The 22,172-nt window shown below is 50.3% G+C and overlaps 1 protein-coding gene and 1 long non-coding RNA gene across 7 annotated transcripts in view; one reads left to right on the top strand and one right to left on the bottom strand.

Annotated features, from left to right (window-relative positions):
- Window positions 1–602: 602 nt before the first annotated feature.
- Window positions 603–5,821, bottom strand: LOC142405243 (uncharacterized). 4 transcript variants are annotated; one of them, XR_012774107.1, is made up of 3 exons: window positions 5,643–5,821; window positions 1,621–5,208; window positions 603–1,514 (listed from the first exon to the last, which is right to left on the bottom strand). It is a non-coding gene; the product is annotated as an uncharacterized LOC142405243 (long non-coding RNA). The 4 variants fall into 4 exon arrangements; XR_012774106.1 differs by having other exon boundaries at window positions 603–1,784; window positions 1,912–5,208; XR_012774105.1 differs by having other exon boundaries at window positions 603–2,162; window positions 2,708–5,208.
- A 1,021-nt stretch (window positions 5,822–6,842) lies between these two features.
- Window positions 6,843–22,172, top strand: part of LOC142405246 (mitogen-activated protein kinase kinase kinase 3-like) — an 83,262-nt gene continuing 67,932 nt past the window's right edge. For 2 of the 3 annotated variants that reach the window (XM_075492310.1, XM_075492309.1), the window contains exon 1: window positions 6,843–6,981. The gene's annotated coding sequence lies outside the window, so the exon portion shown is untranslated. The remainder of the gene's footprint in view (window positions 6,982–22,172) is intronic. The other variant, XM_075492311.1, reaches the window with a different exon arrangement.

Below are 22,172 nucleotides of genomic sequence, written 5' to 3'. Positions count from 1 at the left end.
TGTTTCCTCTAGTCCTGCTGCTTTACTAGGCTTCCTATTTGCAATCAAATTATTTTTAATTTTGACCGTGTTCCTATTGTTTGTCAGGAAGATAATCATCTTATCTTGCCGCCGGGATATTTCTCTCCTTTCTCATGTAGTTTCAGATGGATTAAATAAATACCCCTTACACAAAGCACACCAAGCTGGGCAAAAGGGCATTTCACCATTGCTGGCTGATCTGAAATTTAGGAAATGTCTCCGTTTTGGAATAAGTAAGATTGGAAGGACTCAAGCATGCCATAATGGCAGCTGTGCTCATTGTATGCACTCAGTTAATTTTTATCCATCTCAGAGTAGCTTTATGGAAACATGTGGGTGAAATTAGAAGTTAGCGAGTGACACTGGCTTGGTTTACCAGTGCCGAACAAGGGCCATAGATGACAGTCACCCGAGTTTTGGTAAGGGAGAAGCCAAAAAATGTCTGAGTGGTCCTGTGGGACCCTTCTGCTCCTTCTTCCAAGGTGAAACCATATTAGCTCCATGCAGGGAACAGGGGATCCTGCACTGTGCCATCTGTCCGATGAGAAGGCTTTTTGCAGGACCATCCATGGATGCTCTTCTCCCCCTCTACATGTCTGGAGATCGTTTCAAAGGGACTTAAATAGAGGCAGGTCAGTTCACTGCATTTTGATGTCTGATTTTGGGTCCTTTTCAAGGGAAGGATAAACATCCATCACAGCTGAGCAACGAGGCTGCCACCTCAGAGCAAACTGAACGGGGAGGATCAGGCACCTCTCAGATCTTTCCAGTTTCTCCAGTATTCCCTCTGTGGAGGAACTGGTTTGTTAACACGCAAACGACAGTCGCGCAGTGGAAAGTTGTATGGACAAGTGACACCGCTCAAAACCAAACTGCTCTGTTTTGTGTTTTGTAACCTTCACCCATATACACTTTCCTACTGCTGGATGCCGAGTGGTTTACCTCCAGCTTCCTAATTATCGAAGCGCCGCTGCTTGTATTTTACCGCAGATGAGGAAATGAGGACATATGGCTTTTGTGATAAGAGATTTATGTGAGCTGTCTGTGCAACAGTGCTGCAACTTTCTATACAAGTCCATTTATAAAACAAAACATGTGTAAACAGTCAGGTTTTGATTGTTTCGGTGATTTCTTCCCCCTCGTGACAGATGTAAAGGAAAAACTGTAGGTTTCCACTTGATGTGTGCAGATAAGTTTATGGCCAATGGGAGAGATGGCAGTTGCGGTAAATCAGTCTCTACTTCCCTTGATTCCTGTCACCTAAAATCCAGCTCCACGTGGGTGGATGGGAAGAAATACAAAGAAACTTGGGCTTGATGGCTGCTCCTGCATGATTCACTTTCAGCTGTGGGAGTACAAATATGCCTGAAGGGTTCTGGTAGGAGCTTCTTCATCAAGAATACAGTAAGGAGTGCAAAATGCCAACTGAAATGGCAGATGTAATCCAGTGATTATAATGGGTGGCTTTGACTACACCCCTGTAGATCGGTTACCTTTCAAATCAGGAGAGGGATTAGAGAAACAGGGTCATATTCTTAAGGAGAAAAATCCTACTGAAGTCAGTGGTGACAAAGAACAGGGCAGGCTGGATACACATACCTAAATCCATGTCTGGACCATGCTCTTTCAGTCCTTCTCTTATCCCTTAGACTCTACTCAAGAGGAGCCAGTTGCAGGGTGGAGAATCTTGGTTCTTTTCAGGAAAAGTATCAAGATTTTCTCTGAACTTACTGGAAAGGTGGGATGGAAATGCAGGATGTCCCCTGCAATTTTTGGCTTTCTTGCAGCTTCAGCTGCAAATACCACAAGGACAGTATTTCTTGTGCTATTTTCCACAATATTCAGGCACCAGATGAGCCCATAAATATTCTGGGATAGTTCTGACCTTACCTGAGAAAGTCTAAACTGGGTCTGTTTGCAGACAGGTAGCATAACTCTCCGGGGCTTTCAGCTCCACACCTTTCACCAGCATGATATATAGAGTCACCTCAGAAATACTGTTTGGAGGACACAAGTTCCAAGCTCCGTGTACATGTGAAAAATCATCACAGAGAAATGCTCTCCAACGACATTTGCTTAACAACCCACCCAGAAAACAGATCCTCTTCACTTTCACTTTGTCCTTTTGGAGATGTTTTTCCCTCTGGGCAGAGAAGGTGAGTCATGGAACAAAGACAGCGTAGAAAGTTACATTCAGCCATGAGAGCGCATGCAATGACTACCAGAAAAAAAATTCATCCACACAACTCAATCTCATCATAGTCACACCCAGCTTGTTTGAAATACAAGTTAAAATCTGTGGCTTTTTGTTGATCGACACTGCTGGCTGCTGCGTGCTGCTACCTTCCTCCGTGTAGCACGCAGCCTTCAGCATTTGTTTCTTAAAATCTGAGAAATCTCTCCTGTCAGCTGCGTATGGCTAGGTGGATGGACACAAATGCTGCCACAGAGAGGGCTGGGGGGCACCCCTTTGCTCTGATCCCTTCACAGAGCGACTTTCTACCCCCGCCAAGATGGGGTGTTGCAGTATTCCAAGTGGTCGAAGAGCGACAGTGCATGGCGAATGCTCCTCTGCTCTTAGGTCTTCATGCTCTGAACCCTCTCCTCTAGAATGAGGTCCGTGCATTTTATCTTCAAGTGCAGGACTCACCCTTTCCTTTTAAAATACAGTTGCTGCTGCTGCCACCTACCTTGTACACTGGAGTGGATGCTAGAAATATCCCGAGCCTGGGAAGGAGCCCAGGATTTCCTCCCCAGCCTGAGTGGGTATAAATCCAAGCTCTAACCCACGAAGTTAATCTGCTGTGTGGGAAAGAGGCATCATCAGCTGTTTGCAAGAAACAGTTTTCTGCCATGGCAGAGGAAAGGTTTCAAAACCCATTGAGCCGGAGAGATTACTCATTGCTCTTGCCTGGTTGTGAGGGCTTTCATACAGCAGATCTCAGTGTCTGCCCTGCAGAATGTATGGTCATATCAGCCAGGGAACATTTCATGTAACAGGAGAGGAAGAGAAAGGTAGCTGGGAAGCATGCAACCCCTCAGCAACAGGGATCTGAACCTGACTCTCGCCCTTCTCAACCGCTCCACACAGTGGTTCTTGTAAAAGGGAAGCAGAGGTAGAGATGAAGTGCCATCCCCAAAGGTCTGTCCCCAGCAAACCTCTGCATACGTTCAGGCGTGTTCTGGGAACAGCACAAACCCCTCAGGACACGTGTGGTCTGTGGGTCCTGACCAGGTTTATCTATCAGGTAGTCCCCAAATCAGCAGTCAAAACACGTGGGAAATGGGAGAACATTTAAGCAAAATAAATGTGGCTTCTCTGCGGGTAGAATCACTACGAGGGACATAGGATAGCTCTAGCCCTCTTTTTCCACTTGCTTTTCCGCTGCAAACAGCAGACCCACAATCAATCTTGGGTGAGGAGGAGCTGCAGCTGACGCAGGTCTGCCAAGCCCAGGCGCTGCCATGCAGAGGTTTCAGGATCACAGGCTTGTGTCTACGTGCTGAAATCCCACCCAAGTCCATTACCGGTTCCAGCCTTCTGCTGTGAAGCAGCACACATTTTCCGAGTAATTGGTTTCTTTTCTTTACACTGAAATGGCATCATTCCTTTACAGTTTGCAAACTAAGTATAGGAATGATTTCACCCACCGTCGACACGCAGCCATGTCGATGGGAGAGAAAGCCTGACAGACATCTCACAGCACACAACAGCTTTACGCTGCAGTTCAGGGCAGGAAGCAAGAAAGGATATTATATCAAACAGAAAGCATGGGAGAATTTCAGGTTAGACGGAGCATACTTAGTCACAGAAGAATTGGGTCAGTGCTCTGGGACCTGTGCTCACTTCCTGCAGGAACCCTAACATAGCCCAAAATAGCAGCAGTTAGGTAAAAGCCAAATATCTTCCCCTTTTTCTCCCCACAGCAAATACTAATGCTTACGTCATTAAAGGAGAAACATAAATAGAACAGCCCGGTGCTGTGATTTGCAAAGATCTTGATCTGCGGATGAACCATGAGCTTTTCTTATAGCTCACTGTTACCCACTTGTGCCATCAAACTTTTCGCTGAAGATATTATCATCAGGATGATACAGTCCTTCATATCCACCCCAACATGTATACCAGTCAACTAAGAAGAATCAGAGCACACATCTACACGTTCTATGTGTGGCATGGTTTTCATCTCGCCAACTGGCACATACACCAGCATGGCATGGGACAGCATGCTCCAAAGAATGTTTCCTAATGGCAGTTTGGACACTGTTTTGGAAGAGAAGGGAGAGTTTGGCTGTATGGGTACAAGGTATGCCATGCCTGTTGTCCTCAGAGACAGAGAATAGCCCCACGCCTATTTTATTTTCCCATACGGAGCCACTACAACCACTGTCTGCAACACACTGGCTTTACCAGGGCTCTCCACTGTGCGCTGTCTACCAGGTTTTCACTCCTCTCCAGAAAGGCGGCGAATGCTGCCAGCCAGCATTTGTAGGAGAACACATGAAACTATGCGCAGAGCCACACACCCCCGTCCGTTCTTCTGCCAGGCTTCGTAAATGTTTTCAAGAGCAACTCGAGGAGGCAGAATATGGGGGCAGATCCTCAGCACACCCATCAGCGGAGAGCTGTTGACATCAATGGAAACACGCTTTGCACACATGACGATCCTTATATTGTTCAGGAACACCCTGGAACCGAAATCCCTGTAGCAGGATTTCTGGGGCATCAAACACATTCAGAAAAGAGAAGCCACTTGGAAGGAGTTTTCAGCAGTAACTGGTGCTTGCCTAACCAATTCCCATTAAAACCAGGAGGTTTTAAAGGAGCTGCTTGTTGCTTAGTGCCTTATAATACTTGAACCTGAAGTCCTGGGGTCCTGTGCCTGGTTCCCAAGGTAAACACATGTGATTTATTTCAGAAAGGCATCTGCAGCACAAGAACTCATTACATCCATCCCCGATGGGCAGCAGCCAAAACATTTCAAATGTGCCAAGTTACCAGAATGTTATTAAAAGCTGTAAGAGTTAGAGGGAAGGTGCGGAGAAAGGCAAGCTCCTTCCCAAAGCCAGGTGGCTTAGGATAGACTTACGCCGCTTCCCAAACGGATGAGGCAAGCTGGAGTCAGAGGTTCCTTCCAGCAACAGCTCGGTCCCCCTGGATGTCTCTCCGTAAGCTGCACAAATATTCTGGGGAGGGGGAGGGAGAAAGAAAAGAGTGAAAGCTATTCAATTACATCAAGATCACGACTGGCCCTAGTAAAATCATTTATGGAGTGAGGGAACCCGGAGCGGTTTCGGCTGGAGCCATCTGCTGTTATTTGGTATATACAGAATTGGTTTCTATGGATTTTATTAATAGGTCACGCGATTGTATACGAGGATGTGAGATCTGAATCTCTCAGGAGGGGTCCCTGGTTGGGGTTTCTATTGCCTTTATAGGCAATGGCTCAAACTTTCTTGCAGCAGCAAGTCCTTAAAAACTTGAGGGGAATGGGTCTGGGTTTAGGATTCTGCTCATTTTTTTCTCCCCCCCCAATCTTGAACTGACTTTGTTCCTGTTCCTCTCCACAACACATTTACTAAATGGGGAAACAGGGAAATAATCAGAAAAATATTCTTACCTACTTTTTCCATTGTCTACATGAATTTTCTCTCTTTCCCACCAGTCTGAGCGATATCTGGTACAAAACTCAGGTCCCACTTCCATCAGGCACATCTTTCAGGCACAAGAATCGTATTGGCCCTTTGCTCGGGGGTGAATTTTGCCTTTAAGCCGTCGATGGCTCTCCCAGTAGGGAGAGCCAAGGGGACCTCCCTTTGGACCTCCAGGTCCAAAGGGATTTGGACCCACAAAGGAGGCTTGGGACAGGAGGGTGTAAACTGGAGCAGCCCCGAGGCTGCTCTGCCTCCCTTGGGGAGCTGCCCAAGGAGCCCCGAGCTGTTCTGGAGAGCAAGCTGTGACAACGGGTCAGAGCCTGGGAACGGCTGAGAGCTTCCCCCCACTCTTTGGTCTTAACTATGGCTCGCTTTTGCTTGAAAAGCAGCAAAACCAAACCAAGTTATCAGAGAGCAATCTCTTCACCCCATCTTCATGCCTGGCTGCCTGGAGAAAGCTGGGCACTGCGCAAAGCTACGCTGCAGCAAGGTTTCACCAGCTTCTCCAATGCTTCAACTCGTGAAGCCCCATCTCCTGGAGTCAGGAGATTTCAACACTGTTTTTCATCATCTCCTGGTTTTTCAAGTTAACCCTAAGCGGGACAGCTCGGTCCCAGCCCCCCCGCCCCGTTTCAGAAGGTCCCAGAAACCCTCAGCTGGAGCGCAGGAGGTCAAAGCCCAGCCTTCTCGAAAGCAAAGGCGGGGGATCCCATGGGCTCCAACCGGGGCTGATCCGAGCTGCGGGGCCGGGGGAGCCCGACCGGCACCGAGCGGGGCTGCGGGACGCGCTGCGGGTGTCGTCTCCCCGCCCCGGCTCGGAGCTGCACCGCGGGCCGGGCCGGGCCGAGCTCCGTCCTCCCGCCGCGGGGACGCCCCCCAGCGGCGCGGGGCGGCGCCGCCCGGTCGTACCGCTCAGCCGGTCGGTCGGTCCGTCGGTCGGTCGGTCGGTCGGTGGCGGCGGGGCCAGCCTGGCCCCCCCCCCCTCCGCCGCCCCATTGGCCGCGGCGGCGCCGCGCGTCACCGCTTCCTCCCGCTTTTGTGCACCGCCCCGCGCCCCGCTGCTGCCGCCGCGCAGAGCCGAGCCGAGCCGAGCGGTGCCGAACTGAACCGAGCGGTGCCGAACCGAACCAAGCCGAGCGGAGCTGAACTGGGCCGTGCCGAACCGAGCCGAGCCGAGCGGCGCCGAACCGAGCCGTGCCGTGCCGTGCCGTGCCGTGCCGAACCGAGCCGAGCGGTGCCGAGCCAGGCGTTGGGACCGCGGTGCTCCGAGCCGCCGGGCATGGCCCTCCGCGGGTAGCCGGACCGGTAAGTCTCTCCGCCCCCCCGCCCCGGGGACGGGGCGCTCCGCGGGCGGTAGGTCCCTGCACCCGCTCCGGGCTGCGGTGCGCGGGTTTGTTTCGCTCTTTTAATTTTTTTTATTGTCTTTTTCGTAGCGGTGACCGAGAGTTTTGCAGCCGGGGCTGGCTTCGGTGGCTTTTTCTTCCTCCCCTTCTAGTCTTGCAAGTGGGAGCTTGTCCCTCCGGGCAAGTAGCTCGGCTGGGTTTGGGAAGCCGTGGGAGGCGAGCAGGGGGTTGGAGCGGTTCCCCAAGAGGAGGGCGTGGGGGGGCCGTGTGCGTGGGTGCGGAGCACGGGGAGGACCTGCCTCCCCTGTGGGGATTTACCTTCCCCGGCACAGCCCTCGCCCTACGTTGGCGCGCTCGGGTTAACCATTTTTCCCAAGTTATTGCCTGGTGCCATGAGCCAGCCTGGGAGCCTGTCCCTGCTGCAGCTGTCTGACAGCCAGCGCCAGGATTAGACCCTAACACCGACGGTCCCGTTATCGGGATGCATTAAAGCATTGAGCCGGCGGGTATGTTGCTGGCTGCAGTCGCTTGGTCCCGCTTTGGTGGAAAGCGTCATGTCCATGCCAGGGAGCTGCGGGAATGCCTGGCTGGGCCTCACCCTCCAGCCTTGCCATGAGCAAAGTCCTCCCTGCACAGACTCTGTCCTGAGCCATGAGGGTGGGATGAGCGGCGGGGAGGAAGGCTCTGTGGCGGGCACGGACCCCCGTGGGCAAGGGATGTTGGTACCTGCGTGGTGTGAGCGACCGTGCTGGCCGGCGGAGCTGGGAAGCTGGATTTCCACCTGGACGGAGGCAGCAGCTGTCGTGGGGAGCTGTGCCGCGAGTCAGGCTGATGCTCCGGGAGGATTTGCTCTGCCGGCACCAAACCTCAGCCTTCCGTAGCCTGGCGGGGAGAGGAGTGGAGCGGAGGTGGGAGCCATGTGCCAACGCGAGTGGGTGTGCGCCGGCAGGCTCACCAGGTCATGCACGGCGGCCAAGTGCGTCCCTTGCTGGCCCTGGCACAGCTTGGAGAGCGGTTTCCCCCTCGGCTGCTGCTTTTATCCTCCTCTTCAATTCCTGACTTGTAATCCGGTGGTTTTTGGAAGTAGATCCACTCCTGGTTCAGTGCAGGGTCCGCATGTGTTACCAGTGCGTGGACCGAAAATCTGGGGCTCACTTGAGATTTGGAGGCTTGGGATTTGTGCGGAATTGGAGTGATCCCAGGGATTTCCAGGGTCAAGCTCTTTCGCTTCTTCGGTGAGTGTGAGCGGTTTGGGGGAATTTCCTTCTGTGGCGCCTTGTGAATTTATTTCCAGTCTGGCACGTGCAGTTTGATGTAGCTCCGTGCAGGATTCACGCCCGGAGTGCGGCTCCTGGGAGCCGTTCCTCAGGCATGTGGGAGATCAGCTGTGTTTGGGAGCTTGCCCGTGACTACCTGTGTCTTGCAAATACCTGCATTGGATGGTACACTTTCCAGAGCCCCTAATTTGACATTAGCTATAATCGGGGGGCTCAATGTTTCCCAGGGCTCCTGCAGATTCGGGGTGTACCTCCACAGCTTAGGAGGTTTAGGAAGGTTTCACAGCTTGTAAAAGCTCCTCTGTTGGAGGCAGGACGCAAGGCTGGATGGGCTGCCAGCCTGGTGGGATGTGGATTTAAAGGCTCTTTTATACCTTCCTTCTCTAAACGGGTTTTGGTACTGCAATTTTTTCCATGGGTCTTAAATCTCTGTCAGAAACCCACAGCTCTGCCCTGTCAACGTGTGCTGGTGAGCGATGCATTTCTTTTTTCAGAGGCCATTAGAGCCCATGAGGGAGATGTGTTCATGCAAAGGGCTGTAGTCTGGATTTTCATCCAGGACGGAGACTGCATGGTGAAGAGCTGGCAATTCCGGCAGCCGGGGGAGCGCAGTCCTCTCTCCATCCCTTCTGAAATGTTGCCATCACTTGATGATGCTTCCTGGTGTTAGCGTGCAGCTTGGACTTGATGTGTTTTCTGACTTTTCCCATTGGGAAGATACCGGCGAGGATCACACGGTATGTCTGGCTCCCCAGCAGAGCAGTGGGATGGAGCGTGCTGCTGTGGCACGGAAGGTGATGTGCTTCCAGCTCTGCTCTCCCCAGCTGGACGTGGGGACCATTGTGAAAGCTGGCAGGATTTTCTGTACTGGTTGACCTGGCCCTGCTGTCGGAGACCTGCTGGTGGAGGCTAGAGGGAAGTGAGTCAGGGTTTGCCGTTAGAAGGGATATCTTTTATTAGACTGCTCGGTGAACGCAGACTGGCTTTGGAGCGTATGAACCTGTCTATGCGCGGAAGCAGCAAACCTCAGAGCTGAGAATTAGGAGGGAGCGATTGCTCTGAGCTTACCTTGGCTCTCCTAATTGAGGAGATCATCTGAAAGAAAGGGGGGGGGGGGGGGGGGAAGAAAAAGAGATATTCAACTCGCAGTTCAGCCTGTTCAGTACAGCCTGTACACAGTTCAGCCTGTACAATTCATCTGGCCTAGGGAAACATGTTTTCTCTCTCTACAAATCTCTGGACTCTTTTAGATCCTGAGATCCAGCGCAGGAGAGGGACACGCATCCCACGTGCCCGCCTTTCTCAAGAGGTGGCCGAGCCCTTTGCAGCCTGGCTCCCACGAAGGGGAGCTGCAGGCGATGGGGCTGGGGCTCGCTGATGCCTGACAGCAGCAGGAGGCTGCTGGGCTCAGTCACTTCCACTCCCTTCTCTGCACGCAGTACAGGCCAAGTGCAATGTGCGCAGAAATGTGCAGAATGTCAGCTGTGCACCGGGGAGATGGAAAATGCATTACCGAGCCATAAGAAGGGGAATATGGAATTCATCTTTTTTTTTTTTTTTATTTCCTCAGACGCTTTTTAGAAAAGCTATAAATGGCCCACTGATCCTGAACCTGGTGGGTTCACTCGCAGTCCCCAGACTTTATTTATTTTCCTATTTAAGTTGCACAAAGCGAAATGGGCAACCAGGCATTTTCGGCAGGTCCCTCCACCCGGTCCCCATATGTGGCCGTGCATGCTGGGTCAGGACCGCATTTGCCTTTGCTGAGTGTGATATGAGATGCAGAGATGACGAATGTCATCTTGGTTGTGCTTGAAACGTGCTGTCTCTGCAGGCTTTCCCCATACCCTGTGCGGCATGAGCCTTCGTCTGATGTGGTGAACGCTGTGGCGAGCATCAGACGGACAAGATGAGTGCTCTTCTGTCTGTGAAGGCGTGAGTGAGCACGCGTGAGCGTGGATATGTGGGCATTTTTGTTTGTTTTCTGTCTCTCCTTGCAGTTCTGATCTGGTCTGGCCAAGTAATCTTCCCATTACCCACTAAAATGGCACTGGTGTCCAACTGAATCAGGCTGTCCTAGCTCATCTGTAATGGTGCAAGAAAGAAAAAGCAAAGATCTTTAAAACAGATGCTCTTCAAAGCCACTGGGAAGCTATTCCCTGCAGAAGACTGATTACACGGGAAGGGAGAGCGAGAGAAGAACGCTGTAGCAGGGCTAGCGCAGAGTTTTGGGACTGCAGGCTGGGGGTACATGGCTCCCTGCTTTGTTTCAGCACTGGGGCTGTTGCTCCAGGAGCTTTCCCTGGACCCACAGGGCTTCGGGCCAAGCTGAACCCGGGGTGGTGGAAGATGCAGCATCAGCGTGGCCTGCGGTGGAGGAGTTTGGCCCAAAGCCGGCTCGCCCGGTGCCGCAGCGGTTGTGGTGGAAGGGTTCAGCGAGCTGAGGGTGTGTGGGTTCGTGGTCAAGCCCTGAGGCTGCTCGCAGCTCTCCCCCCTGTTTCCCCATCTCTGTGACCCAGGGTGGGGACACACTATTGCGTGTCATCACTGTGTCTGGTCTCAGGTGCCAGCTTCTGTTCCCAGAGTGCTTGGGACATCTGTGAATGCTACCCAGAGGATTTGACCTGGACTTTCTGAGGCTTTTAGAAGTCAAGAGTGAAAGGTATACCTGTACCCCCCTAAAAGAGGGGGTACAGCTCCCAAATGCATTCCCCAAACACTTTTTCCTACCCTGGAAGATCCTAATATAAATGTTAGTGGAGACCAAGGACTCTGAATTTAATGAGAATCCGTAGTAGGCTGGAGCCTGTCCTGCTCTCCTGAGTTAACCCAGGTTGGCCACCATTTTATGCAGAACTAACTGTCACTTCTGTGAAAGCTCTCCTAATTTTATACTCTCCACTCTGCAAGATGATCTGGGGCAGCCCAGGGAGGACAAGCCACAACAGCAGTGAAACCCAGGGTGGAGCTGAGCCAGGGTTTGGCTTGGCACTGTAGAAGCTTCACGGGACAAAGTCCGGTTGGCAATGCATGCTGCATGCCATATCCAGGAGCATGGGCCAGATCCTGGAAGGAGCTGGCCAAGCTACTGCGTGGGCTGCTGTGTAAACAGCATGTGTGCGGGCCAGGTCCTCGGAGGGGGTGTGAGGATGGGTTGAGTGTTCAGGTAGCGATTAAACACCAAATTGCTTGAAAAAATAGCCTTACGTGGGTGGAATGGGGGTGTTCTGAAAACCTGCTATGGCCAGGAGCTTGCGTGCTAAATAACAAAAAGTCATCTGATTGATAGCTAGATGATTCGGAGGAAAAAAGACTCTGTACAATTGCTTTGGGAAAATAATTTGTGAGATAAGAAGTCTTTGCGAAGGAGGTAGCAGTGTCTTAAATCCAACACCGCTGAAGGGTGTTTGTGGCCTCTACAATGCTTTGAGTGTTCCTGCACTACTAGGACTGTCCTGGAGCAATTGCATTTGTCTTGTCCGTGTGAAGGTGTTTCTTGCACAGTGGGTTCCAAGTGCCCACAAATCCCCAAGGGACTACTGAAAATTTTGCATGTAACAGTTGTTAGCCCAAACATCACATGCAAAAATGAACCCTGTATTGTGCTAGGAGTTCTGTTGGTGCTGGTCTTGATGCAGAGGTTCAGAGGAAGACTTTGGGGTATCTGTTGAGATCTGTCCTTGTACGTGGAAGATCCATCGTGATGAGGACAGTGGATTATTTGGATTGCTTAGTGCTTTTGCGCTGCAACCTCTTTGGGTTTTTGTGGTTGAGCAGAGGTCAGATCATTGTAATCTAGTTATAAACTGGAAATAGTGCAGCGCCCTCCATGATAAGAGCCTAAAAATATCTAGCAGAGATTTAATCTCTTCCAGTGTGCTGTTTGCACTTTTTACTCTGCAAGGTGGCAGCGGTGATGTCCTACCCCGAGGCATGAGGACCGTGCAGAAGGGTGGTGGACACAGGGCGGTGGGCACGTTTCCCAATAACGGGGAAATCTCACCTCTGATCCGGGTTAAAGGGTTGGGGCATCCCCTGCGTGGGGCAATCCGAGTGCTGTGATAAAGATGACTCGGTCAGGGAAAAGGGCTTGGGGAGAAAGTGTAGGGTGAGGTCTGTTATAGCTGGTGGTGTGAAGGTGAACTGAAGGAAAGGCGTGTGTGCATGCACAGAAACCCTGTTTTAAATACCCTCTTCCTTTCGGCCTCTCACCTCTTCCTCTGCCACTACCCAGGAAGTGCCCTGGGGAGGACTGTCCCTTTTTTGCATGCTGGGTCATAGGAAAAGGCAGCTGATAGTGTTATCTATAGCTGGGTGATGCTGATGGGTTGATAACTCAGCCTGGTATCTGCAGCAGAAGTAACACGGTTGCTGTGGAAGTGGGTGGCTGGAGGAAGGTGTGCGGGCTGGGGCGGTGGGGCAGAGCGGTCTGGGAGTGTGTAAGCGATGAATAACCGGTACTTGGAATTCAGACATCAGAGATTTGGGCTTGCTTCTGTTGAGGCTGGTCAACGCATTGATGTAGTGTGGAGCTGTGGAGCAGGGCTCGTTTTGCTGAACTGATGAAGCATCCTTCAGTAAAGATACCAGGCAGGGCCAAGCTCCTGGAGAGCTTTCCTTGCTGATGCAAGGTGCTCACGCTGCAGCCTTGATGCCTTCTGTTTGCCTTTCAGCACAGAACTACAGCACTGATCCTTCTGCTGCAATCCTTCTGCTGGCTTACTGCTTGTAGAGTGGCTTTTGGGAAACCTGAGCACCTGGTTAATAAACTGGTGGAATGCATTTGCTGCTCCTTGGTCTTAGTCCCTCCGTGCGGGTGCTAACAGAGTAGCAAGAGTCATTAGAGAAATATGCAAGATATTTCAGTTATTTCTCTTTGGATAGTGCTGGTGGCAAGTGAAAGAGATAAACAGAGACTGTATTGAGCTGTGCTTAGCTTATTGCATCATTGGTTTTATTGAAAGGTTCAAGGTCCAGCTCTGAACGTTGTTGCTGCCTGGGATAAACCCAGCAGCAGGGTGCGTTCGAGCTGCTTTCAAGCTGTGCTCTGTTTTGCCAGAGGGAAAAGGGTAGGGAAGGGTGTCGTTTTAATGTTATTGCTGTGTATTCCTTCTGAATGGTGGCCGCAGGGGGCCGATTGCAGTGCGTTGGAAGAAGCATGATGAGGCAAGTCCTGTTGTGCTTCTTTCTTGGGTTGTCACTGGAAAACACTGGACTTGGCTCCTCTTAACCCCCAGGAGCTGCTCCTCTGATGGTGGCAGCCAGGGGAAGCCCTGCTGATGTCTTCTGTTGCAGCCTTCTGGGTGTGGAGGCTGGGAGGGGACCATCAGGGCTGCCTGGATATGGGACCACACAGCCCGGTGCTCTCTCCCGCTCCCCGTCCTCGGTTTTCTGCTGGGATGGCTCACCCTGGTTTTGCTGGCTGGGAGGATCTGCTTCACTGCTTCACTGATGCCCACTTGCTCCCCCTCTTGTGATACGGTCACTTTTGGCTGTGCTACCTGGGGAATATGAAGTACTCCTGGATGCTGACTTGAGTCATGGGTGGCTCCGATGAAAGGGCAACTGTGTTGTTTTCTGCATACCCTGATGATGGTCTCTGTCTGAAGACTGGCTTGGCTTCACCTTGCTTGGCTGAAATGATCTCTTAAGCGTGAAGGATTTGAGGAACCACGCCTGCTCTTGCATATTTTTGTTTGGGGTGGGCATGCTTGCTGAGGCTCTCCACAGTGCTCTCCCCAAGGTGCTGCAATGTTAAAGATGTGCACGATGTGTGTCACTGTGTCATCAGGCTGATGACTCAAGAAAAAGAGAAAAAATGTTTAATCATCGCAATATTTCAACAACTTCACCTACAGCATTACCGGTGTGACTAACATCTGCTACATGCCCGGTTGGCTTCGGAATGGGGCTGTAAGGGGTGAGGATATGTTTTCTGTTTGCAGTTTGTGTTATAGGAGGCGAGGTCAAACAATTGGCTTTTGGACCCAGCGCAAAAGTCACTGAAGATTGTAACTGTCTTCACCTCTGGAGGGAAAGCTGGGGACAAGCTAGTTCCAGTCTTGGTCTATGTCCAGGAAATCCTGTGCTGGAGAACTTCCCTTTCAGGAAGCCGGCCGGGCTGTCCCAGGGAGGTGGTGTGGCACACTGCGCTTTCGTCCTGGACTGCCACAGAGTCCCAAAGCTGTTGGGGACTTGGACGAGATGGAGCAAGACTTCCAGTACCCGGTTCATCATTACATGGGAAGCTGATTTGCCTTCCGTAGCATGCGTTGCCAGAGAGGTGCAGTTTGGTGTCTCACCTCCGCGGGAGCTTCTTGGGCAGTGGTGGCTGTGTGTTTGCTGTGGGAGTCGCCAAGAGGTGATGAAGGTAGGAGGTGTTGGTGGAAGGACATGGGATGTGTTGGAAAGGGATGTGTCTCTCCTTGCTGCAGGGGCAACCTCCCACCTCCCTGGCCTGTCTTGGGCTGGATTTCCAAAACCTCAGCCCTAGGTTTTGATGGATGGGTGCCTTGGACAGGTATGGTTGAAGGGCTTTAGGCTGCATCACGGAACACCACCATCTTCATGGCCATGTTCAGGAGTGTCACCACGGGCTTTGAGTGGTGCCCCTGCAGTAGCCTCCCTCACCCAGAGAGGGTGGTAGGGAAATTATATATAGAATACGTATTTGAAAGCCTGCTTTTCCCATTGCAGTGCTTGGATAAATTGCATGTATCTTTATTGCATGAGTCTTGAGGTGGCAGTAGACACAGCGATGTTCTGCTTAACCGCAGGTTGGCATCCTTCTGGTTATTACCTTGCAACAGAAATGAGAAGAGCAAGCAATTTGGTCAGGGACTGATGAAAGCTTAAGTACGTCTTTCATGCGCCTGTGTGCATATGTGCATCGAGTCCTGTGTATCTGTGCTTTGCTGTCTCCACAGACCCATGGTTGGAAAGGGTCTGGTGGATGAAGCATCCTGCAATTCTTACTACAAGCCTGCTTGCCCCAGTGTTGGTTTTTGGGCTGGCGGGTGGCAGGTTTCCTATCTACCCTGGCTCGTGGGAAGAGCGTGGGTAAGGGCCTTGCCTTCTTTTTGCTAATCGCTACCTGTGTCTGTCGCTTCCTCCTCCATTTGCTGCCCGTAGTGGGCATCTCTGCCTGCTCTGAGAACGCGGGCTGGGAGGTGGGGCACTGAGAAACACCCCTGCCACGCGGGGATCAGGACCTCGGGCGATCCCGGCTGCTGAACGCTTTGCTAAATGCTTTTATAGGGCACGCTTTGTGGCATGTCCTATAAAACCTCCCGCCAGGTAAACTTGCCACGAGGCTCTATTTTGGGGCCGTCTCTGATGTAATCTGTCAAGAAATGGTCTGCTCTTTGACTTACTGCTGAAAGTCTGGCTGTGGATAGATGACCAGTTGCTTACCTAGCATTACCAAAGCAACGAGTTGTTGCTTTCCATGACTCATGAAAATGCACTGTGGGCTCTCTTAAGAATGGCTGAGATCATTTTTTGGCTGGGTTTGGGCATCTGGTTTCTTTAGCAAATAGCAGTGGGGGTGGAGGGAGGGGGATTTCCAAACTTGTTTCTTTGTATGTGTGATCTGGATTTTTGAGCTCGCCTAATAAAATACTTACTTCATTTGAAAAAGGGGGGGAAAAAAGACCTGTAACTTCCATGTCTGTTTAGTTTTTGTAGCATGTCTCATTTGGTCGTGTTTTGCTGTAAAAAGAGGAAAGGTACTAATAACATTACAGAGCTGCATGCTGTATTTTTCCTCTTAAATAAGCAAGCATAGAAACATTATGGGTGGTATTTTTCTTTTAAAACAAATCCTTCTGGGGAAGGAGAAGGAGGTGCAGAGAAAATTCTGCAAACAAAACCATAATTGCATCAATTTTTTGTTGTTGTTGATAATGTTTGCTCAAATAGAGGACTGATTCTAATAGCGATGCAGCAAGGCAGGCTATTAGCAAGAGGTGTTTTAGTGTTTTGTCAATCTGATTTTTAAAAATTTTTTTTTTAGTATTTGTAGATCCTTGATTCACCTTCTGGTTTTGTCTGCTCAGTCTAAAAGCAGCAGCGCTGATGGCCTTGAGAACCAAGTGCTGCAAGATGAGCGTTAACTGGAGGAGAATCAGAGCGGCGATAGCTGTGTGATAACTTCAGATAGCGGGAGGTCCCCAAGTGTTTTGCTACCTCTGCAACCAGGTTGCAGCAGCCTCTGCAGTATCTTTCCCAAGTCTGGCCACCCTTTGCAGGCACTTGAGAGCAGGCAGAGAGAAGGGAGTGGAAATCCTTGGTAGGCAGAAGGTATAGAAGGTTTGAATAGGGAGATATGCGGAGCGATGGGTTTAATGTGCCTGTGCTTTGCAGGTGGTGGAAAGAGCGAGGGTTAGGCTTGTTAAACACTGTATGCAGCAATGTTAGCTGAGTTCAGGAATTTAATAGATGTAGACCGACCTCTTGTGCTGTGCACATTCTCTGCCAGTGCTTGGCTGTGGTTAAATTCCCCAGCTGGGGCAGGCAGAAGTGTGTCCCGATGTGCTGCGGGAATGGGTTGGAGCTGCCCAAGGGCTGCAGACGGGCAGCAGCTCTGCCCTGGGAACAGCAGGAACACAGAAGTGTAATGGCCCAGCCATTGGCCAGGGGTGAGCGGGAACAATGTGACTGAACAGGTTTGTGCTCACTTCCTTGTAATCTCGAAGATGAGATAATACAGAAACCCAGAAACGTTTGCCAGCGAGAACAGCGAGGCTTCCTTTTTCTGCCCCGTGCGTGTTCTGCGAGGCAGGAGCAGCTGACTTGCTATCGTCTCTGGCTGCACGGCTGATGAAAAGCAAACCCTTGTTGCTCGAGGAACGGCATAGTTGAGCTCAAGTCGGGGCAATGGATGCTGCCCCTTGGGCTTGGCTCCGGGGTTGCTGCCTGTGCAAGCACCCTGCACCAGAAGCTGCTGTGTGCACCGTGATTTCTCAGGTCCTTCCTGTTCTCCTCCTCTGACTTTCTATGCATCTTAGTTAGTTAGCTTTGGGCAGAGTAGGTGAAGACAACTGATTTAATCAAAAGCGTAGGGTTTACCCCCTTTTTCCATAGATATTCAATGCATAGCATAGCACACCCCAGATCCAAGTCTTCTAGATCTTAATAGTTTTATTCCATGCAAAAAAAGGAAATAAATGTGACCTGCAGTCTTCTCCTCTTCATTGTGCTTGTGGATATTTGCATGCAGGGCCAAAGTTCATTACTCTTAAGTGGTGGCTAGCTGCAGCCCACGTGCCTGTAGTGCCACAGTGGCTAGCACAGTGGGTTGCGGCGCTGCCCCAGGGCTCAGCAGCAGCAGCATAGGATGAGCTCTGTAACAACCAACAAAGGCTTTTTCAGAAGGTCAAGTCCTTATTTACAGACTAGTTATTACCATAAGGTATTTCTGCTGGGCAAGACCCATCAGCAGCTATAAATCCAGTAGTTTTGGTGAGTGGAGGATGCCAGCAGATGAGCTGGTGTAGCTGACTTCCAGGGCTTTACCCTGCTGGATGCTGGATAAAATAAGTGGCAGGAGAATTTGGCAAGCTGTTCTGCTGTATTTTTTTTTTTTAAACTGCTGTGTCTTCATATTGTCCCCCAGTGCATAATGCTCTTTTGACTAGGGAGGCCAGCATCAGGGTACCTCAAAGGGGCTACCTCGTTTCTAGGCAGGTGTTGCTATGCAAGCTGTATTTTCTCATCTGTAACTTACAGATGGGGATGTTGGAACACTCCCCCCCGCAAATTAAGTCCTTCCCCACCCAGCCTAAGGTTTTCAGTGTATAGTACTGGGGGAAAAGAATCCTGAATCACATTTGTTCCTTCAAAAAATAAATAATTATGTTTAAAATAGTGATTTTTTTTTTCCTATTTGTTTTTGTTTTGAGCATTTCAAACTTCATTTCAAACTTTCTTCAACTTTTGACATCTACAAGTACTTCTTTTTAACTAAAAAAAAAGGAACTGTGGATTCTGATGTAATCATGTGACTTCAAGAACCGGGTACTTATGAAAAATGCCGAATCCTATGAGAATTGTCAACACTTAGGGTCGTCCCGTGGTCCAGCAGCTGAACTAGGAACAGAAGCAAAACCTTCTTCTCCTGACTGCCTTTCCAGCGTTGCTTCCCCATCCCTTGGTGCCTGTCTTGTTGCAAGAGATCTAGATTGTGTGGCTTTTGGAGTTTTTATGGTGTGCAGGTTTTTATATAATTTATATGGTAAAAGGTTTTTTCCTTACATGGTGGAATTTGCAGATCTGTGATCCTGAGGCTCTCAGTTGCTCTTTGGATTATGTGTGAGAATGGTCTCTTGTAGAAACCTTGCATATTGGTGCATGCTTTGCTTGAACACACTTTGGAGATGGTGGAGTGATGCAGCTGCTGGACCTTTCTCTGCATGACTGCACTCCTTTTGCATTTTAAAACTAAGAGAGGGCCTTGCTGCTGCTAGTGGCATGAATCAATGCCAATGGAAACGGCAATGTAAGCTTTCAATACATAAGAGGGCTTGTCAGAAAGATGGGGACAAACTTTAGCAGGGCCTGTTGCGATAGGACAAGGGGTAATGGTTTTAAACTAAAAGAGGGGAGATTCAGACTGGGTATAACGAAGAAATTTTTTATGCTGAGGGTGGTGAAACACTGGCACAGGTTGCCCAGAGAGGTGGTAGATGCCCCATCCCTGGAAACATTCAAGGTCAGGTTGGACGGGGCTCTCGGCAACTTGATCTAGTGGAAGATGTCCCTGCTCATTGCAGGGGGTTGGACTAGATGACCTGTAAAGGTCCCTTCCAACCCAAGCTATGCTATGCTATGCTATCTAAGCTGCATTGGATTGTCTCTTCCCCAAACCCTTTGGTTCCTTGCATTTCCCTTTCTGGGGTGGTTGGGGGTTTTTTTTGAACTGTTTTCTGACAGTCTGTCACAGGAAGCTTGACCTGGCTGGTTGATGGAGGGCATGTTTCTGTCTGTTCTCTTGCCAACCTGCTTTCTGCAAAAAAGAAAATTGAGTGCCTCACCACCTTGGACAGGATCAGGCTTGAGTGCTCAGAGAAGCACAAGTACTCTGATAATACAGAAATGAGGTTCCTGCACTGCTTGTGGCTGCTGGGACAGGAATTAGGGGACTTGCTTGGGTGCCAAAAGCCAGGCAAATGCAAGTCCTCCTTTGCTTAACTCTCCTTGGGTAAGTCCTGTTAGGGTGAGTGAAATAACAGCCAGAAAACGAAATGTCTTCAGAGGGCAACACTCTCCCAACATAAGCAGGCAAGCAAAGCCAGCATGTTTCTTTACAATGTGGGAGATATTTATCCTGTGACTAAGCATAAAAGTTAAGAGATGGAAAAGGTCCTATTAGATCATCTTGTCCACCTCCCTGCTGGCGTGCAATTTTTCTCCCTTGAGTATATTTATTAATAGGCTGTTGGGCAGACGGGAGTAGTTTACTCAGGGTACTATGGAAGATTAGCAGCCAGCCTGTGCAGGTGAGGAACTCTGCACGCACGTGACTCAACTTGCACGTGCACAAGTTGCTTGCAGCAACAGGATTTTGTACTAAAAGGGCCAAAAGCTCTAGACTCGACATTCTTTGCATGCTTGGAGGCTTCCCATTGACTTGCTGGGACTCAGTTTGTGCAGGCGTCAGCTTCTCTTTTTTTAATGTTCTAGGAATAAGCTAATTTTACTTGATATTTGTGATGGAATAGGGGGTTTGAAAAGTAATAATAATAGGGGAAAAAAATTAGAAGCCTTTCGGTAAGGAGAGGTCAGCCAGCTAGACATCTGCACAGCTGGCCTGGGCTCCGTTGGCCATGATCTATGACAGTGGTGTGTGAAGACTCCCGGAGGAGATGTCAGAAAGGTGCAGGTGGAAATGCTATTGCTATGACAAACAGGGTTGTGCTGGAGTTTCAGGCCTGAGCTTGGGGACCATCAACACTGCTTCATTTATTACTCCTCAGTAACCATAGCACGGCCTCATGCATGCGTACTTTTTTGATTTCACACTCCCTGATTTCATTTGCAGCTTAGAGCCCTCAGCATCTTCCCAGACTGAAATCTCTGAGTGTTGAGTATAAAGGGACAGATTCTGTCCTTAACTAATTCAGAGAAGAACTAGAGCACGTGCTGAACACAAGTAGGGGACGGGAACAGAAATTTCATACCTAGGCATGTGCTGAACTGCCTCCTCATGTTGAGACTGTTGGCTTCTGCATTTAGGATCACTCCGCTGGCTCCAAAGGTGTCTCCTGGTCAACACCAGTGTGAGATCAATATTTAGGATTAGAGACCAGGACTGTTCTGTGGTGGAAGTGAGCAACCAAGCCTGCTCTGCCACCAGTGAGATGTTTTTGCTGGTGGTGGCACTGTGTTGAGCCCCTGGGGCTGTGCTGTGGCCTGATGATCTGTTTCCTGACACTACGGTGCATTTTGTTATGGAGGTGCTGGAGGTGTTATGGGAGATCTCTTGGCGAAGCGATCGCTCTGTGGAATCAGCAGAAGCTATCCCCTGGATCCGTGGAGGGTAGGAACTGGGTGTTTCATGGTGCAGACCGTGTCCCTGGCACCAATGGTCTTTCTCTTGGCATGTTTCTCTGGAAGCGACAGTATCGCAGATGACGTTTTCCAGGAAAACTTCCAACACTTGTAAATGAGCTCTAAGATGGGCTTCGCCTCCCTTCCCTCAACCAGACATCTTCTAGGGAGGAGGGAGTTGGAGTAGGGCACAGTGCATGCAGAGAGCAAATCTGCCTTATTATTATTTAATTTAGAGAAAACTTGGTCTAAAGATGTAAAAAGCAATTGCAAACGCTGTCTGGACACCGCCTCTCCTCATCAATTAGCGGCATTAAATGCTCAGCAGGGAGGATTAATTAGAGAACTGAAATCTTTCCATTGTGACAGCCTTCTGGTTTCCATTGAAATGCAGCTGAAGAACTGGAAAGGCTTCTGTATTTTATTTTGATATGCAGGCATATGTTTCTTTCCATCCTGGAAATTAATTCTGTCTGTCTGTAACGGCCGTGGGAATCAATATTGAGTTGAACTGTAGTTCTCCAGAGCTTTCTTCTAAAAGTAGTTGACTGTTTCCCCACTGTGCCTAAGAAGTGACCTGATTTTGGAGCAGCTGAGCAACTGCTGCTCTGATGGTCTTCCAGTTCAGAGGTGTTGTGCGGCTGCCTTAACAGTTCAGGGTTGGTCCACGGTCTCTTGAGAGTGATGGGCTTCTCTCTTCCGAAGGTTTTCAGGTCAAACTTCCTCTGAGATGGCTGAGAAGGCCACAGCCTTCTGCTGCCTGCAACTTTCCATTGCACCGCACCAGGCTGGACGCCGTAGGAAAGGAAATTACTCATCACTCTGCCTCCCTCGCAGACTGCGCTTGGCCTCGGGGAGCTGTCGTGCTCAGCCTTACAATCTACAATGCCCTAAGCTGGATTTAGAGGCAAGATCTGCCTCTTCCTCAGTTTCCTCATCTTTTCTTCCCCTCACCAAGCTTGGGGAATGAAGGAGAGTGAGCACAGCAGCCGCAACCTGCTGCCTTGCACTGGGCGAGCAGGTCACCGTTACATGATGGGTGCGGGTGGGACAGGTTGGGCAACTAGAGGTTGCTTCTTCTTCTCTGGAAGAAGCTGCCGTGGTGCCGCAGCAAGCGACAGCCTATGTGCGGGCGCTGCAGAGCCACAACCATGTGAAACTTGGATGGCGAAGGGCTGGCAGGAGAGGCAGGGCAGACCTGGGAGGCCCTGAACACTACGAGCCTTGGGCAATACCTATGCTCCACAGACCTGTAAGGTTGTGTGAGTGTGTGGCCGTGTGCTGCCCAGTCTGGTTCCTGCACTGTTGATGGCTCACTCTTTATTGT

The sequence above is a fragment of the Mycteria americana genome, chromosome 2, assembly GCF_035582795.1.
Source record: "Mycteria americana isolate JAX WOST 10 ecotype Jacksonville Zoo and Gardens chromosome 2, USCA_MyAme_1.0, whole genome shotgun sequence".
Lineage (NCBI taxonomy): Eukaryota > Metazoa > Chordata > Aves > Ciconiiformes > Ciconiidae > Mycteria > Mycteria americana.
Note: the sequence above shows the minus strand (reverse complement) of the source record. Positions and strands in the feature narration are given on the sequence as shown.